A 14,588-nucleotide genomic window follows, 5' to 3' on the forward strand; every position below is an offset into this window, starting at 1 on the left:
GCTCACCTGTTAGGCTTACAAGAGGGTTTCAAATGCTTGGCTTCAAGGGAGAATTAATCCTCCAAAAGTTTCTGTAGGAAGGTTTATTCTAAAAGCACAAAAAATGAAAGTCCCCACACAAACAAAAAAACATGCACCCCAAATCAAAATAATACTCCACATTTTATTACTGGTTTTAGTAGTGCAATGCAAAGGGAAAGGGAGAAAAATTGGATTCACAGAAGCAGTTTGGCTGTCTTCCAAATTAAAAATAATACTAGATCATGTTACAATAAATACTTTAATTGCTGTTGTTGCTCTTATCATGTACACCTTGATCCACGTGTCAAGACTAAATCTGAGGTCTCTCACAGGATGAATTTGTGAGCTCAGTCACATCCAGGGTTCTGGCAGTCTTGGGGAAGACTACCTTGGACAGATTTTTCTATTCCTTCCATCTTTTCACATGGAGAAGTTTTGAGGGAGGGCAGGAAATTAATATGTCTTTTTGTTTTGTGAAGAAAAAATGTTACAGTAAAATAAGCAGTAGACACTACTGATTGCCATGGTGTAAAAACAGGTGGGATAGGATAGGATAGGATAGGATAGGATAGGATAGAATAGAATAGAATAGAATAGAATAGAATAGAATAGAATAGAATAGAATAGAATAGAATAGAATAGAATAGAATAGAATAGAATAGAATAGAATAGAATAGAATAGAAATTACACAAGCCTTTTAACAAGGTCCATGCAAGGATACTTAATTTTATAAGCCCAGATCTCAGTAGTGGTTTTGCAATAAAAGGCACATGAAGGCCTAACAAGCTCTGTTCCACAACTGCCTGACAAGACTGGAGTATATTAATGTCTATATGCCCTGTTGCTCTGGTACCAGAGAAGATGCATGGAGCTAAAGCCTCTTTGGCTGCCATCCTGCTGCATCAGCTTGTCTCCCAGAGCTGCTGCAGGTGTGAGAGAAAAGCCCATTGCAGCTAAGTTCTTCTAGAGCAAGGACACAAAACAGAATGTGAAACAGGGGTCACATCTTGTCCTGGTCTGCTCCTGCAGCAACCTCACTCTGTTATTATGCTTTCCAAGGGTAAATTACTACATGAATATCCAGCATCTACAAAGAAGGAATTTTGGAGGGACTTGCAGCATTTTTCCCACACCACTAAAGCTGATACCCAACATGCAAAATACCTATCAGAGAGAAGAAAAAGAAAAAAGAAAAAAAAAACCAAAACAAAAAACAAAACCCCCCCAACCCCAAAAAACCCCAGGGATTTTAATTCTACAGTTTATTCTCTAGCATAGAATGAAAGAACTGCAGAAATTTATTCTCTAATGACTTTTGAAAAAGTTCACTTTATAGCTGAACTCCTTTAAGCAGCATAGATCAACTGTTCTAGCTCCAAATGCATATTGAAATTATTTAATGAGTTAATTGTTTACACTGATATTGTTAAAAAGTAGCTATGCAGGTCAGTCTAGGCTCCATTCAAAACAAAAACATTATGAACTGTTTTTTTGGGGGGTTTTTTTGTCTTGTTTGTTTGCTTGTTTTATTTTCAGAAAAGAGTGATTGCTCTAAGGAACAGCTTTAAAGAGAAGATTTTAAAAGGTTCTACGTCAAGGTTAGTTAACCCACATGTTTTCACAAATTACCATGAAAGCTTTTTCCCTGAGCTGGTTTCTTTCTATTAACATAAAGAATACAATGTATCCAGTTTCACAGATTATATTGGTCTCTGTTTGGAATAATATTTTATTTAATTTTTCTTTTAAAAATCATGCTATTTTTTTCTCAGCACCATTCTGCTTAACAATTCTAAGTTTCTTTTACTTCACTGTGGAAGCATTTTTATATCCAAATGCAAGTTAGTACCTGAAGCTATAGAAGTTTCCTTATTTACCAAGTTAAAGATCCAATTAGTTTATGGTTAAATCAGTCCAGTTTGGAAGCAGTTTTCCTAACTCCACATGTGGATGGGTGCTGAAATTCATTCAGAATGGTAACACCCTGACAGCCTTAGGTGAGATGTTACTGTGCATTCAACAGCCTTTATTGTGGGGGGCTCCAGCCCTAAGGATATAGCAGGATAATAATGGAGGAAGTCTGATTATATTTCATGAACAATTTTTCCTATCTTCTACCGTTAAGAGTAGCCATGAAGACACCATGGCACAATTTCCACTTTAGTACTAGCAGCCACAGAGAGTTGTTGCTCTAAGCTTTAACAGAGAATACTGTTTTTGAAATGCAGGTTCCTGGCTAGGAAAATGGCAAAAGCAGCGGAGTGAAAGCTGGTAACAGACTAGGGAAGGATTCTTGTTTTCTTTACTCTTCCAGGATCCACTCCAACCATGGCAACTGATGGCCACCAGGCAACTTGCATTTTGTATTCTTGTTAGTAATAGAGCCCATACTGCTCCTTTTCATTTTTTATCTAGAGTTATCTAAAATTAAAATCACCATGTCTACAAAAACATGCCCTATAATCCCACAATCTGCATCTTGTCTGCACAGCCCCCACAAGAAAGTCAAAAGTGCCGAGAAGTTTTATGAACACCTTCTTACAGATATCTAAAACACTGTGACCATGTTTGTACCAAACCACAGACAGTCCCAGAAACAGCAAGAAGTGGAGGCAGGATAAAGGGAAGTCGACCAGCCTGCCAGGAGCGTTAGCTGGATTGCTCCACAACTGAACTGAAGGAGTGTATGCAAACAAGCAATGCAGAGGGATGGCAAATTCGGCATCAAACCCCACTCCAGTATTGACACTTGCACAAAGTCACTCACACAGTTGTAGAACTCACAGGGAATCCAAATTTCCAGTGGAGAGACCAGTCCCAGCACAAAATCCTAAGCAGAACATGGGTGAAATGGAGTCTGTAGAGTATCCGACTTGTGAATGGAATGTTGTGTGTACATGTTCCTGTCAGAGCAGACAAAAGATAATCCCCTTCCCTCCCAAATGCAGTCTTGGGTTATATGAAATCTTTCATTTTGTTATCAAAATAGCTCTTAAACACTTGTGTTCACTTTATTTTCTTATTTTAAAAATCTAATCACATTTACCATAGAAAATTTGAAAATTAAAATTTGAGGCATTTATTAGTAATGATAAAATGAATGCTAGTTTTCTTAAATATTTTGGTCTAGATGAGAAGGAAATAATTAAGAAGAGGAAACAGAGTTTTCATATTTTAATCTAACGAGATTAATGTTTCTTCAAAACCCCATTTCTTGATGATTTTAAGAGGTGCTACATGCAGATTTCCTCTTTCATCACAAATCACTGCTAATACAATGAAACTGTAGATTTCGGCTGCTGAAGAAATTGAATTTTCCAATAGCAGTTTCTCAAGTTCATCCTACAGTTAAAGGTTTCCTTGAAAATGAAGTAAGGTGTACAGTGGAATTATAAAAACTGTTTTTATTCAATGCTAAATACAACTGCAGACATATCTAATTCTTTGTGAAAATCTTTCAAGAAAATGGCCAACAGAAAAGTTGCAAGGCTATGCATGGTACCTCAGTACATGGCCAAGCTCCTCTTTGCTTCACAAGGAACTTTAGGCTACTTTCCCCTCCAGCTCTTCAAGAAGCTTTGCCATGGGGGAGATGAGGACGAGGATTATAAGGGGACAGTGGCAAAGCAAAATCAGAAGGGGTCTGGCAAAGGCAGCTAGAACAGCTCCTGTTGCACTGTGCTAGCTGAGATGTCAAGTGCATGCATCAGAAACAGAGAAAGCAATAGGCAATATGCTAGATATAGAGGCACTGTGTGTTAGCAGCAGCCAGCCTGGCTCCACATTTGGCTAATGGATACATACACAGGTTTCAGGCCTGCTGGTGACATTCACACAAGATGAGGAGTAGGAAAATAGGAATTGTTTTTACTGAAACAAAGATTTTTATTGAAAATGTCAATGTTCAATTAAAAAAAAAACCCAAAATTATAGAAAAGCTAGAATACCATATATAGATAACTTTTCCCTTTTTTAATTTTGTTTAAAATTTTTAATTTGAGCATTCATAGGTTTTGACTAAAAAGACAGAAAAAAAAAAGACAGAAAAAAAAAGCAAGCAATGAACTTCTATTTTTTTTTTAATTTGACAGATGTTTTCTGAGTTTTGTCACCTGATGGAAATTTTATCAGCTTCTTCATTTGCTTGTACATTAGAAGTTCAACACCAATCCTTTTAAGGTGTTAAATGACACAGGTCCTCTGTTATTTAGGTTGTAAATGCATCACAGTCTCTCTCAATGGAGGCCTGACAATATTCCTCACATGCACATTACACTGAGAGTTTCCAGGCTGTTCCTTTAACATATACATCCATCACTATTTGTTCAGCTTCTTCTGGGATCAAAATTTATTAAACAAAAGAACAAAAAAGCAAGCAAAACAAGAAAATTTCAGACTAAGGCCTCATTTCCTTAGAAGTGTCTATTTTCTTCTGTGCCATTTTTTAGAAAAATTGCAGAGATTTCTTAAAATACTGAACAGATAACATCCCCCTTGTATCCACCAATAGTCCTGCTGTTAAAATAATTGAAACTTTAGAAGACCGTGAACTTTTTTGGGAATGAAACTGGTTGTTTTCTTTTGCTTTATTTTTGCTTCAGTTTTGGTCTTCTCAGTGTCTAAATGTACACTGGAGCTCTAGAAATGCTAGAGATCCACCTCAAAAGCTTTCTGCTGTTTAGGTCTATCCTTATCCAGCACTGCCCTGTGCTGCTCAGCTCACTGTCTCACCAGGATCCTGCTGGGATATTTATCTACAGTGAGAGTTTGTTGTAGTTAAGCAAATTTTAATTAACTATTTGTATTAGAAATAGTGTGACCAGAAGGATTAGGAAAGGGACCACCCCCTTGTATTCACCACTGGTGAGGCTGAGCCTCAAACTCCGTGTTCAATTTTAGGCCCTTCATGAAAAGAAAGACATTGAGGAGCTGGAGCAAGTCCAGAGAAGGGCAATGGAGCTGGTGAAGGGTCTGGAGCATAATTCTTATGAGGAACAGCTGAGGGAGTTGAGGGTCTTTAGCCTGAAGAAAAGCAGGCTCAGGGAATACCCTATCACTCTCTGCAACCACCTGAAAGAAAGTGAGGGTCAATTTCTTCTTCCAGGTAATGAGCAATAGTACAAGAGGAAACAGTCTCAAGATGTGCCAGGGGAGGTTTAGGGGAAATTTCTTTAAGGAAATAAAGGCTTGTCAAGCATCGGAACAGGCAGCCCAGAGAAGTGGTTGAGTCACCATCCCCAAAGGTATTTAAAATATGGTGTCTATGTGGAACCTGGGGACATGGTCTGGTGATGGACTTGGCAGTGCCGGGTTAATGGTTGGTCTCACTGATCTTAAATGTTCTTTCTGACCTAAATAATCCAATGATTCTACGACTACTCTATGATTTAGGAGAAATCATACAAAATCAACCTTCTGCTAAATCTGATGTAATTTATATCTTAGGTATTTAGGACCACATCTGCAAAATGTACGCACATTGCTTTATTCTACTGCATTGCAAAATAAAGACTGAATCTGGATTTTTAGTGGGATAATAAAGCCTTCATACAGTGAAGGTTATACATAATATAAGTTAATTCAGTGACATTAAAATCTTCTTGCACTTGGAGCTTGTTGGGGTATTTTTGTACAGTGAGTTTGTTGCACTCAAGCAAATTTTAATTGACTAATTGTATTAGAAATAGTGTGTATCATCTTGTCTAATGGGCTTGTCTGGCCTTTGAATAGTACTGGGCATACCACCACATTAAGGTGATAAACAAGTGACCCTACATTCATTTGAATTCATGTCCACAACTAAACCAATACACATTTCCCTGCAATAAGAGAGAGAGGAATGGGGATACAGAAAAGCGAGTGGAAATTAATCCAGGATTTCAGTTTTCTAACTATTTTCTATTATTATTCTTGTCACAGTTCAGAAATGTTGAATAGCATTTTACTTGAAATCTTAAAACTTTTTTAAAATGTTAGTGCAACCTTTTGATTCCTTCTTAGAATATTTTTTGGTATAACTGATTAGTTACAAAAAAATTACTTCTCTATCCGTTTAGGAATAGAGAAATGGGATTAATAATATAAATATGAATTTTTCATGAGCCATATTACTGAAGACTGAAATTCAGTGGAATATGTATTTAATTCCTTATATTTTTTTGACCCATTTACAACATACTATTTCTGAAAAGTAGGCTTTCTAGGGACTAGCTCCACGATGTGGTACTGCTAATTAGGTATTAATATATCCATTTGAAACTAGAAGGCTTTATATCCCTGAAGCTGGCCATTCAAATTGCAGAGGAATATATATATATATATATATGTGTGTGTGTGATATATATATCATATATATATATATCACAATAAAAAATATATTAATCCTAAAGTGGTCGTGTATATTTAAAAATTTCAAGGCATTTTCACTAATATTCCTGTATTTAGAGTGTTTTAATTGAAGTGATTACATGCTATCAGGAAACTTCTCTGACATGTTGCTCCTTGCTCTTGCTGGATGGATGCTGGTGTGCATTTTGCTCCATGGCATCGTACCGAATGCCATATTTTCCATATTTTCTATCTCTGTGACATGATTTAGGCAAAGTTGCACTCTATAAATCTATTGCCAGCTGTTATTTTCTGTCTTTCAAGCTTCCAAGAGGAGAGCCCATATTCAGATTTCACAGGCAGGTAACAAAGGGCTTCTCCTGGGTACTCTGCTGCTCTTTGAAAACCTGAAGCACAGGGGTTGTGGAGGCAGAGCGTTTAAATAGCAACATCCATTACCCCGGACGGAGGAAGAAAGGTCAGCCCCAGCAGCAGATCTCCTGCCGTAAATCTGCGAGAGAAAACCTGCTCGAAAGAGTGCGCCCTAAACACTGCCGGGGCAGCGGGACCCGGCCGGGGGAGCCCTGGGTGCAGGGAGCGATGAAGGGGAGAGTGACTCGGCGTGTCCACAGCACGCGTGTGAGGCTGCCTTCCCGCGGGGAGCGGCCCTGGATGCACCGGGCGGGCTCTGTGAGGGCTCCGGGCGGGCTCCGTGAGGGCTCCGTGAGGGCTCCGGGCCGGCTCCGGGCAGGCTCCGTGAGGGCTCCCGGCCGGCTCCGGGCGGGCTCCGTGAGGGCTCCGGGCCGGCTCCGGGCGGGCTCCGTGAGGGCTCCCGGCCGGCTCCGGGCGGGCTCCGTGAGGGCTCCCGGCCGGCTCCGGGCGGGCTCTGTGAGGGCTCCCGGCCGGCTCCGTGAGGGCTCCCGGCCGGCTCCGGGCGGGCTCCGTGAGGGCTCCCGGCCGGCTCCGGGCGGGCCGGGGCCGGGCCGTGCGCCTGCTGTTGGCAAACACGGGCCGCAGCCACGGCCGTGCCACGGGCGCTGCCCGGGGCCGCGGCCAAGGCCGCCGGCAGCTGCTGCCGTCGCCGCGGCAACGGCGGCACAATGGGCTGGAAAGGCAGCCGGCGGCCGGCCTGCAGTGAGGGGCTCTGCCGTGCTCCCTGCCCGCCCTCTCGCCTCTCCCCACTAAAAGTGTACACCCTAAAGTACACAAAAAGGCACAGAAAAGCGTGCTATATCCCACAGCACCCGTCCAGGCACCGTCACTCTCTCTCGCCATCCGGCTGTTCGGGCTCCATTTTGGTCCTACCTCACCAGGCAGAGGGGCAGGTTTGACAGTAAAGGCTTGCGTTTAAAAAATGGGAGCTGGATGTAAATGGGAATTTGTTGAGTCTTTCATGACACAGTTTTAGATCTCCATCACCACAGAACCACAGAATCATTATGGTTGGAGAAGTCCTCTGGGAGCATCAAATCCAACTGTTGACCCAGCATCAATGTGTTCACCACTAAACTATGTGCCCAAGTGCCACACATTTTTTGAACACTTCCAGAGATGGTGCTTTCAACACTTTCCTGGATCTGTGTGACAGAGATTAGACTTCAGTTTGTACCTCACCACTCTGGGACATGGAGGGGGTTCCATCCCTCTCTGAGGGCAGTCATCTCAGTTTTACACAAAAATGCCCACTCTACACCTTGATTCTGATCTCAAATGTAACCATTCTCCCCAGAGGCTACAAAAAAAAAAAAATAAAAAAGGTGTGGATACAACATACCTTGGAACCCTCTTGGCAGGTAACTGAGCTGTCTTGAGGTTGCTCACCTGGGGAAAGCAAAGGCAGCCTCATATGTTCAGCTGAAAGAATTTCTCCCACTTGTACGACCTCTACAGCTGCGCACAAACAAGGAAATCTTTATAAGAGGAGTGGACACAGTCATAAACTTGAAAAAATACAGCAGCAATCTCTTTACGCAAATAAAAAAACCCATCCTCTCCTATTAAGTCCAACATTAATTTACTGAAGCATTTTCCCACCAAGCTGAAATATTTTCCTACATCATTTTACCCTGGTGACAAACTCTGCTTGCCATTCAGACAGCAAGTCCAGGGTTTGGGGAAACTTTATAGGGAAAAGCAGTGCTTCCTTGGAATACAGTCATGTCTTCTGCCCCCTATCAGCTACAGAAAACACAGATTCTTACAACACAGCCCTTTCTCCATGCAAAATTATGCCTTTGGGACCAATGTCTTTTCTTGTACAAGCTCTCTGTTGAATATCTCACAACTTTTAGGAGCAACTGGTTCTTATTACACAACCAAGAAACATTCATGTTTCCTCAAAATCTCTTGGGAATCGGTTCCCCAGCAGAAATCTGTGTCCTTGTATAACTATATTGACTTACCAAGTGTCTCTAAATTAATTGTGTGTCATAAATTACAAATGTCCTTATCTGATGATAAAGGAACATATGGAATTGTCTACCCCTTTTCTGCAGGGGTGTGTGTATGTATGTATCTATGCAAAATGACATGAGCATACCCTAAGGCAGGAGGGGAAGTAATTATGAACAATATCTCCAAATGCCAGGTATGTCATCTCTATTGGTAATATGTCATATGTGGTCCTATGGAGATCCAAATGAAAGCTAGAGCCTTTGAGTTTGATGTAATAGATGTGCAATGAATATTTATTATGATCATGATTTATAAAATGTAGTGAAGCTCTTTGGAATGTTCTGAGCTGAAGAAAGTTCACTGTGTGCAGGAAGAGGTTCTGAATAAGACATAGCATACACATACCATGTCACTACATGGAATCTTTCAATTGAGCAAGTAATTCATTGCCTATATGTGCATTTAACATCCCAGACCTAATTCCAAGGAAAAAGAAAGGAAGCAGGTAAGCTGTTACAACCTTCTCTGCCTGCATTCCTGCTGCATAGAAGAACCAAAAAGAATGAGGAAGACAGTTGCAGAGCAGTGTAGGGATGAGAGACAGAGATGAAAGGCAAAACTGGAGGCTGGATTTCATACCTGGCTCTGTATGTCAGTTGGAACTAGTAAATGTCCAAATGCCAGGACTGCAGGAAATGTCCTTTGACCTTGGAAAAACTCTTCTTGGCACCATATATGAGTATGGGCTGCAATTAATTAAGTTACTTGTTATAAAAACAAAAGCTCTGTTAGAAGACTTCTAAATTTGGGTGGGTCTGGTTGCTGTAAAAGTATCTTAAAAATTGAAATTGAAAGACCCTTTGTCCATTAGGGCATGAAAAATTATTGGTAATATTTATTACAGTCATTTCAGTGGGCAGTCTCTGGATGTAAGCCCAAAACTAGCCTGCCATGGTGCTTCACGTGTGGCTATGCACAGCTGTTTGCACTGATGCAGCTATGTCCCCTTACCTTCCAGCACAAGGTGGCCACATCCAGCCTCCTTACTGGGAGTGTTCTCCATCCCATGCTAACCCCTAGCTGCCCCAGACCACTGTCCCCAACAAAGCCCTGCTGGAATACATGCTGGCCATGTAACTGTGGGGACAATCACAGGCCACTGTCACCGTCAGTGCCCTGGGTCTCTTTCTCTTGCTAATTCATACATCATCTAGAGATCCAAAGCCTAAGTCAATAGGCCTTTGGCGGGAACTGGGACAGGCTCAGTTGGTCTTTCCCTGTTAAGTTTTTCTGACTGCATTCTTAATTTCTGCAGGTCTAATTATTTGTAGTACAATAACAGCAATACCAAGAAAAAAGAAGTAGGATTAAGAATTTCAAAGTAAACCAAAAAATCTTGCATTTCTGAAAATGTGTAAACCAGACCATTCTGTCAAGGCCCAATCATGCTCTCTGCACCTAGACAAAAAGACTATTGTATCCAGGGCTGAGTCCATGGGACTACTTTTGGGCTTCACATCTCTGCTGAGCAGTTCAAGAGACTACTGGAAAACTCACAAGTGTAGTGAAGAAAATTCAGGGTGGGTCATAGTCTGAGGAAGGTTTTTAAAGCTATTTTGATTCTTTGAAAAAAAATTGGGTAGGAAATCAACATGGAAGGAGGGGAAGAATTGGGAAGAAAAAGCTTCTTCTTTGAAGCCATGATATATTATTCTTCAGTAGCTCTGCACAAGTTATTTGGTCCTTCTAACTTACCTGTCGTTCTCAGTGCAGCAGGGAGCAGAACATATGGAGCGTTTGGCAGTCCAAAATACCCAGGAAGCTTATCCTTGGAAAAATACTTATGACTTCCATGCAGACAGTGGAACATCCCAGATTTACTAGAGCCTAATGTGAAAGGCCCTAAAAATGTTGCTGTGCTTGGGTGGAGTCATGTACACATAAAAAATCTTGGTAAACTCTGCACTGCATTGTCCATTTGGGTGGAGAAAAAAAGTAAAACTGTCTTCCCCAAAGAAATAGCTCGCTACAATTTAGGTCCTTATTCACAGTCCAGTAAAATAGAAAATATTCCTGCTGTTTCACTGGTCGTTTCACAGGTACTTGGTATTATTTTTGTTATTGTCCAATTGTTATTCTTTCTTCTACAGTCTTTCTACTCTCTTACCTTGGTTCATTTATCAATACTTTACAGGTACTGTTCCTAGTAATATAGCACAAAACCCCCCAAATATACTGACTAGGTTCAAGTTAGAATAGGAAATGGAATTTTCTCATCATGTTTGAAAAAAATCAACACATTTCCCTTGTAGTGTCCAATAACAAGCATTATTCTTGTTTTACAGTTTATGCTAGAAATAGGCATTAACTCACTAGCCCTGATGAAGCATTTGTACCTCTGTGAGCTGAGTCTTGCTTTGCATGTCCTGGATTGTACATTATGCACTGAAGGAAGTGCATATCCAGATTTTTTCAGGATTCCACTTCTGCTCTTAAGACTGCAATATCATTAGTTAGCTTGACTCAAGCCATTTGGAATTATATTGCTAGCTTTTGTTTTCTTACTTTTTCCTTTCTTTTTATATTTTACTTTCTTCCTCTACAAAACTATGCCCTGTATAACAAGAGGATAAAATTGTAATGTTTACCTAATAACTGCTGCATTACACTTGTATGAACAGTGCAGATACTAAACATTAGGCAAATTACTGACACAACAATGCAGCAGTTCTTTCTGTGGCACAGGATTTCTCTGGGAATGTTATTTTATTGTATTTCATTTACTGCTTGTTTGTTTAAGGAGGAAGAACAGACATAGCTGTATTTCAGTTTGATTCAGCAAGCATTCTGGACTTGGTCCAGCAAATCATTTAAGCGTGTGCTTAAATGAAATGAAATTTAAGTTCATAGTACTGCCTAGGTATTTAACATACAGCATGGGCTTAAGTGGTTTATACAAAAGAGGACAAGAATGGTGGAAAACCTTAAAAATAAGGCCCATGCATTTTTACACACCTTTTTTTATAAACCCTAATACTGTTACAAGGGACATTTTCCACTGCCTATGCTATGAAAACACTGTGTAGTACTCCCTGACTCACCCCCAAAGCCAACTGACTTTACTTGATCTGACAATCTGACAGTTATATCCTGTGTAACTGCTAGTCTGGCCCTTTTTAAAAATATCCTATTAAGTGGAAGCTTTGCCTGGGCAAGGGATGCAGAAATGAGTCACAGGGAGTATATGGAATTTTCTCAGGACTTAGGGCTGTGCCTGTTGTAGCCAAAGGCTAAATCTCTGGTGGAACTTAGTAGTGTTCCTCTGAGTGCATTCACTTTCCATACCAATCTCTATTTTAGTGGGAAACATAAAACCAACATGAAAGTCATGCTGAAACACACCACAAAGGAAGGTGTGTTCTCAACCTGAATTACCTAAGCCAGGTAGGATAATTTAAGCTGTGGTTGCACAGCAATTTAAACCAATCTGACTCCTGACTGCCAGGGAGGGTGGAACTACACCAGCCAACAGTTAGATGGGCACTGCCTGTGCCACAGCCCTGTCTTCAGTCAGCAGACAAGACAGACAAGGGGACTGGAGATAGCCAATATGAAACACTGGCAGTGCTTTAACCTGTCCATGTATTGATAAGACTGACTCTTTAATGTGTTTTTGCAATTAAGACAGACCTGGAAGACCTTTTCAGAGACATGGAAACTAAGTAGAGGTGACTGCTGTCTGCAATAAAGGGAAACACAGTTCCTGTCTCAGAAGTTTTACATTCATATGATATATTTCCACTGTAAAGGCTCTTAAATCTTAGCCAAAGGAAAAGAAAAATCAAAAGCTGGATTTACTATTTATGAGAAGCTCCCAGCATAAAAAGCAAGCAAGCAAACAAACAAACTGCTTTGTTTTGCAGGTTAGATGCCTAGGAATTTATTTGTTTGCATGGTTGTTTCTGCCAAGAGCAGAAACGTCTTGAATTAGTCTGCAGTGAATCAATTTCTTTCCACAGAAGCATTAAAACCCTCTAGGTTTCATTTATTAATGGAATAATACATATGTTTTGCTTGGTCATATTTGTTTGAATTACAATCTCATGGAATTCAGAACAAAGCTAGTGTGATTGCATGGACCTGCTCAAAATTCTCAAAATTCCATTTTATATCATTTCTGCTTCAAGAACTAGTTAAGCATACCAGTTATCTAAAATGTAAAAGTTTTTCTGCTGTTCCATTTTTCTTGCCATCTCAAGTCACTGCTTGCCAAAAATAATTTTAAAATGGCTATTGCTTTGCATTTTTAGCACATCTCAAAAAAGTGAGGAAACAATTATGCTTTGATCAATGAACAGAGCATGAGCCTAAGCATACATATTTTTTCAGTTCTCCTCATGCCTTCATGCTAGAGAAAATGTCTTTCTCAAACTTATAATTTGTTTAGTGTAGACTTAAAGAACATCCCCATGCATTTTACAGAATATAGAAGGAGCTGAGTGCCTCTGGCCAAATTTCTGTAGCTTTCACTCACAAATAAAGCGGTGGAAAGCAAGAAAGCAGAGATATGCACAGGTACAGATGAAGGCTTTTTTTTTTTTTTTAAATAATGTTATATTGCCACATTTATCTGTAGCTTTAGTGGTACTTTCATTGATAAAGGTGGGCACAGATTTGCTTATCTTGTATTCTTGTGTTTTAATCTTCATTTTTGAATTCTGACACCAATACCAGGTTTCTCTGCACATGAGAGGTGTAGTGTCTGGGGACAGAGGCAGGAAAAAAGGGTTACTAGATGTGGATTGTGTAGAAGGTTGTATGAAATTGTTCAAGAAGTCTATTCCTATCCAGAATTCCATACAGAGGAAAACAGGCTTTATAAGCCCCAAGGCACTCCTCTGTGCTTCCTTGTGAAGAATGTCTATCCCTGAGGCTTACAGGAATGCCTGCAACCAGGAGAAAAGATTTATCCCAGCACTGAAAGACTGTAGTGTTAGGAAATGGAAAACACATTAGAAATGTGTGCTAACCCCAACTGGAAAATCTAAGCAACTCATTTTATTTCCAGCCAACAAAACCTTCAAGAGAACTTGTGCTGGTTTATGTTCAGGTATCTACATTTAGATCACCACCTTATCTCTCAGGATAAGGCTTGAGGTTTAATTCAGTATAAGGGTGAAGTGAGGCAATGTTCTAGGTGTTTGCATGTTAGATTTTGCCTTGTTTTGTAAGAGCTATAGAATTTCCTGTCTGGAGATTGTTGGTTCACTTTCATCTTCTCATCTCTTATTACATTTATTATATCCTAGAAGACTAGAAAATCATTGAATTCTATGCTAACTTGAAACTTAAGAATAGAGGACAAGGATTAGAATATTTGTTTAGTTTTGATCTAAGGTAGATCAAAACCAAACAAAATATTTTGTGCCTGAGAAATGAATGCACTGTCTCTCAAAATTCCTTCTTCACTCGAATCTTCTCCCCTGGACTAGAGCTCAAATGTCTTAGTGCTGAGCTAGAAGAAATTGGCTGAGTTTATACCTTTCTTTCACTTCCTTACAGTTTCCTGTGGGTCAGTGAGCTGTACAGCAACCTCTCTGGTCTGTGTGGCCCAGGAAATTGCAAATATTTTCAGCTGTGTCAGGTTCTGCATATGCAAGTTAGGAGGTTCAAAGGGAAGCTTAATTGACACTAATCCTCCTCTTGACTTTTGCTCACCTCCTCCTCTTTTCCCACTAAGTCTTCCCACCTTCCCACCTCAAAGTCACAGAAGCCTTACAATTTTTCTTATAAAAATATATATATATATTTAACCCTTTGGCAATCTTTTAATGCCCTTTTATTA

The sequence above is a fragment of the Cyanistes caeruleus genome, chromosome 2, assembly GCF_971803275.1.
Source record: "Cyanistes caeruleus chromosome 2, bCyaCae1.hap1.1, whole genome shotgun sequence".
In the NCBI taxonomy this organism is placed as follows: Eukaryota; Metazoa; Chordata; class Aves; order Passeriformes; family Paridae; genus Cyanistes; species Cyanistes caeruleus.